Genomic DNA, 5,661 nt, shown 5'->3' with positions numbered 1-5,661 from the left:
TGCACATGTAATGTAAATTATGCATTTAATCAGAACGGTCCTAATTGGGCCATTTTCAGTTCCCTCCCATAAATACAGTTATTCATTAGAGGGCTTCTAAAAACCTTCTGCACTGAGATAATGTGATTCTGGAAATGCATATCACCCAGAATAAATTTAGCTCCACTCGCAAGGGTTGTGTAAGGACTAAGGTATGGCTGTTGAAATTAACTACATCGAAGTGGAAGGTTGAGAGGACGCATCTGTTGTAAGCAGGGGTGGAATTCTAGCAGGAGCTGCTTTGCATATTAGGCCACACCCCCTGATGTAGCCAATCCTCCAAGAGCTTACAAGGCTCTTTTTTTGTAAGCTCTTGGAGGATTGGCCACACCAGGAGCGCGTGGCCTAATATGCAAAGGAGCTCCTGCTAGAATGCCACCCCTGGTTGTAAGCCACCGAATGTTGCTGCCGCCATTCCTCTTTTGTAGAACTGCAGTCCAATATGTGTTGGTTGCTCCTCTGGTTTATGTTTGTCGGGTAAGAAAGTCACAGGACAACCCCACTGACTCACAAACTCTATCCTATTCCAGCCCTCTGAGACATTTAGACACTCAGGTGTTGTTCTGAGTAGGGATGGGCATGAACTTGGAAGACGTGGTTCAGTTTGTGGTGGGCCTAGTTTGCTAAGCACGAACCGTCAAGAATGTTTCGGGGCCAAATGAACTGGTTCGGTTTATGAAGTTCATAAGGTGGTAGAATGCCTCTTCTGCATGCTAGTGTTACCAAACTCACAGGGGACCTCCAACTGACTCTCCTCTGCCTGTCCTCCAAGTTTGGTGAAGATTGGATTTATGTGGTCCGAGTTACAGCCCCCTCCAAGAAGGTATCCAGGAAAGCAGTTCCTCAGTGGAGCAGGCTTCCTCCTTGGGAGGTGGTGGGCTCTTCTTCCTTGGAGGTTTTTAAACAGAGGCTGGATGGCCATCTGACAGCAATGCGGATCCTGTGAATTTAGGGGGAGGTACTTGTGAGTTTCCTGCATTGTGCAGGGGGCTGGACTAGATGACCCTGGAGGTCTTTTCCAACTCTATGATTCTATGAAAGTGCTTTCTGGGGAAATTTCACACAGACAGGTGCAGGTTCAGGAATGTAAAGAAGAAGAAGAAGAAGAAGAAGAATTGCAGATTTATATCCCGCCCTTCTCCCTGAATCAGAGACTTAGAGCGGCTTACAATCTCCTATGTCTTCTCCCCTCACAACAGACACCCTGTGAGGTGGGTGGGGCTGGAGAGGGCTCTCACAGCAGCTGCCCTTTCAAGGACAACCTCTGCCAGAGCTATGGCTGACCCAAGGCCATTCCAGCAGGTGCAAGTGGAGGAGTGGGGAATCAAACCTGGTTCTCCCAGATAAGAGTCCGCACACTTAACCACTACACCAAACTGGCAATCCTGTATAAGCCAGAGACATCAAAGTCGCAGGGGACATCCCCTGGATGCTCCTCTACATACCCTTCAAGTTTCATCCCCTGTTGCTTTGAAGTTTGGCAAACATTTAGTCTGAATGGGAACAGTCTGTCTGGAAATGCATCTGTTCAGGAACCTCCACAAACAGCTTAAAAGTTCATGGAAAGTTTGTGCCAGTTGATCTGCCCTGTACTTCACTTCACTTCACGAACCACAACCCAGCCAATTGGTTCGTACCCCTCCCTAATCCCAAGTGTTCACCTAGTGCTAGATTGCTCTAATGTCTGCCTGACCCTGATGTAGCCAGTCCTCCATGAGCTTACAAAAAAGAGCCTTGTAAGATCTTGGAGGATTGGCTACATCAGGGGGTGTGGCCTAATATGCAAAGGAGCTCCTGTTAGAATTCCACCCCTGGTTAAAATCATAGAGTTGGAAGGGACCTCCAGGGTCATCTAGTCAAATGCAGGAAACTCACAAATATCTCCCACCCACATACCTCCAGTGACACATGCTCCAAACCCAGAATATGGCAACAACAACAAAATCCTGCAGGATTCCTGGCCAATGTGGCCTGGAAAAACATTGCTGCCTGACCCAAAGTGCTGAACAGCATTCCATGGGCATGTAAGAAAGGTCCATGATTGCTAAGCACTGTGCAACCCATCCTGCCCTTCTCATGATTTGCCTAATTTCACAGAATCAGCTTTGCTGTCAGATGGCTACCTAGCCTTTGTTTAAAAACCTCCAAAGGGAGAGCCCATCACCTCCTGAGGAAGCCTGTTCCACTGAGGAACCATTCTGTCATGAAGTTCTTCCTAATCTTTAGTTGAAAACTCTTCTGATTTAATTTTAACCTCTTGGTTCCTGACCGACCTTCTGGAGCCATAGAAAATAACTCTGCACCATCCTCTATATGACAGTCCTTCAAGTACTTGAAGATGGTGATCATATCACCTCTCAGTCTTCTCCTCTCCAGGCTAAACAGGCCCAGCTCCTTCAACCTTTTCTCCAGACCCCTCACCATTTTCGTTGCCCTCCACTGGACATGTTCCAGCTTGTCTATATCCTTCTTAAATTGTGGTGCCCAAAACTGAACACAATACTCTAGGTGAAATCTAATCAGAGCAGAATAAAGTGATACCATCACTTTGCATGATCTGGATGATATCTGAAAAAGCGTGCATGCACACAAAAACTTACATCCAGAATTAAACTTCTTTGGTCTTAAAGATGTCACTAGACTCAAACTTGTTCTTTTTAAACAGTTTGTTCATTTCAACTATGTTTAATTCAACAATTGTGAACATGCAACCAGTGGAGCAAAAAGAGCCCTATATTTAAAAAGCATTAAGAACATAAGAGAAGCCATGTTGGATCAGGCCAATGGCCCATCCAGTCCAACACTCTGTATCACACAGTGGCCAAAATACACACACACACACACACACTGTGGCTAATAGCCACTGATGGACCTCTGCTCCATATTTTTATCCAATCCCCTCTTGAAGCTGGCTATGCTTGTAGCTACCATTTCTTAATATTCCGTAAAAAAAAACAAAAAACCCACACACCCTTTATTTCACTTTTAAAAGCAAACAGAAAGCTCTCACAAAGACTCTTAAAGGGACCCTATTGGGGATGGATTTCTGAGCCAAACATATTCCTAGCACTGGTGTGAGGAAAGAAGCCATGGCTCACTGTGAGCATCCATGCTAGCTTATGCCAGCAGTCCATCCAGAGAGGTATTCTCATCTGTACAGTTACCAGCAATCAGAACAAGGAAGTGTCTTCCATGAAATTGCTCTAAACCCCTTTCAAAGCCTCCTAAATGAGCCATTTCGTCCGTCTTTCATCTACTGCCCATGACCTTCATTAGGTGTCTGCAAGTTCTAGAATTATGGCAGAAAGAGAAAATGTTCTCTCTATCCATTTTCTTCACCCATTGCGTAATTTCATAAACCAGTATCCTTTTTCCATCTGCACAGAATCAGCTTTGCTGTCAGACGGCTACCTAGCCTTTGTTTAAAAACCTCCAAAGGGAGAGCCCATCACCTCCTGAGGAAGCTTGTTCCACTGAGGAACCATTCTGTCATGAAGTTCTTCCTAATCTTTAGTTGAAAACTATTCTGATTTAATTTTAACCTTAATTTTAAAGCACTTTCCTATCAATATGGGATTTTTGATCTTAATTATTTGTTGTCCAATGTTGGGCTTTTCTGCATTTTCATTTTCATTGCTTGTAAGTTCCTGGTTTTTTTGGAGGGGGGTAGGGCTTTTCTGTTCTGCATGTGTTTTTTCTGCCTCTGGTGGTCAATTCAATCTTACACAGTTTATATCTGGTGTAAAGTTCTACAGTTTTTACGGCATATCTTCAGGAGATATGCCAGCTGTAACGGATGTAATATCGAAGCGGCCACTAGAGGCAGCAAAACATGTGCAGAATGGAGGGGGAAACAAAGAAAGAGGAAGTTACACACTTGGAAAATGAGAATACAGAAAAGCCCTTTGCTGACAATGGGTTGGATCCAGGGCAAAATTTCTGCTTGCTCTTGCACAAGTGGAAATGTAAGAAAAAAGGCCATGGTAACTACTTGGTCACAGTCAAACTTAATGGATCTCCCTTGCATTTCTGCTCGTGCAAAATCTTGTGCAACTGATTTCCAGGTGGTTAATCCACTTAGGTTTCTGAATGAACATTGCTGGATCCAAGCCACAACTGACAAATCTAGAGCTGTGACATTCAGTTGGAAAAATGCTGAACTTTAAAGAGGAATGACCAATATCAAAGAGGCATATTTTAATCAGCTAGAAATCGGTGAAACTTATTCGGAGCCTGCAGCTTTGCCCTCTGGTCCACCCTCTACCCCGACCCTCCCAGACAGGAGATGGCCTCCCATCAGACCCTGTCTGGCAGACACAGAGGTAGAATTCTAGCAGGAGCTCCTTTGCATATTAGGCCACACACCCTTTGATGTAGCCAATCCTCCAAGAGCTTACAAGGCTTTTTTTTGGTAAGCTCTTAGAGAATTGGCTACATCAGGGGTGTGTGGCCTAATATGCAAAGGAGCTCCTGCTAGAATTCCACCCCTGGGCAGACACATCTCCCGCCGAGCCTTCCTACTCAGAGGATCACCTACCTGGTTCACTAGCCAGAACATGGAACAACGTGATGGCCTCCTCAAGAGCAACCCTTGAACCCCACCCCTGTGTTACTAACCCCAGTTCCCAGTTGGTGACAGATGTTTCCAATAAAGTTAGAAGGGTGGAGGGAGGGGGTGGGGTTTGACAAGGAGGTTATTTGGAAGAGGGACACACAGGTGCAGCGGGGAGGATATGCTCACTCACTCCGGGCATGGCAGTATAGAGAGAGGAAAAGGGAAAAGAGCAGAGGTGGAATTCTAGCAGGCGCTCCTTTGCCTATTAGACCACACCCTCCTGATGTAGCCAATCCTCCAAGAGCTTATAAGGCTCTTTTTTGTAAGCTCATGGAGGATTGGCTACATCAGAGGTGTGGCCTATTATGCACAGGAGCTCCTGCTAGAATTCCACCCCTGGAAAAGAGTGAAGCAGCGGCTGACAGGGGCCACAAGTTGATGCCGACCTCCCTGCAGCTGTGGTCTGAAGTGCACTGTCCCTGAACAAAGATGCGTCCTGGAGCCTTCACCACCTCTCTCCAGAGAGTCCAAACCCTGGGAGCCTGACAAGCTCTACTTGCAGCTGCTGGGATGTCCTTGGGTCAGCCACAACACTCGTAGGAGTTGTCCTTGAAAGGGCAGCTGCTGTAAGAGCACTCTCAGCCCCACCCACCTCACCGGGTGTCTGTTGCGGGGGAAGAAGATAAAAGAGATTGTAAGTCACTCGGAGACTCTAAGATTCAGAGTATAGGGCGGGATATAAATCCAATCTCTTCCTCCTCCTCCTCCTCGTCTTCTTCTTCTTGACCTCTTTTTTTAAAAAAATAATCTAGACAGGAAGAATTTAGACCTCTTTTGACCTCCTAGGCAAAACTTGACCATTTTAAAAAAATCTTTATTTTTTGCATTCTTGCTAGTAAGTGTTCCTGCCACTGTTTGATATTTTTTCCTTGCCAGGATCCATGATTTTTGCCTCTTATTTAAAAATGGCTACGGCTGACAGCCATCCGCTGAAAGAAGCTTTTCACTCATTTTTAAAATTTGTGGGCATTTCTGGCCCTCTTTGAAATTGAAACGTGCAATTAGAA

This window comes from Heteronotia binoei, chromosome 7 (genome assembly GCF_032191835.1).
Source record: "Heteronotia binoei isolate CCM8104 ecotype False Entrance Well chromosome 7, APGP_CSIRO_Hbin_v1, whole genome shotgun sequence".
NCBI classification, from domain to species: Eukaryota; Metazoa; Chordata; class Lepidosauria; order Squamata; family Gekkonidae; genus Heteronotia; species Heteronotia binoei.
The sequence above is the reverse complement of the archived record's forward strand: the minus strand, read 5'-3'. Positions refer to the sequence as shown.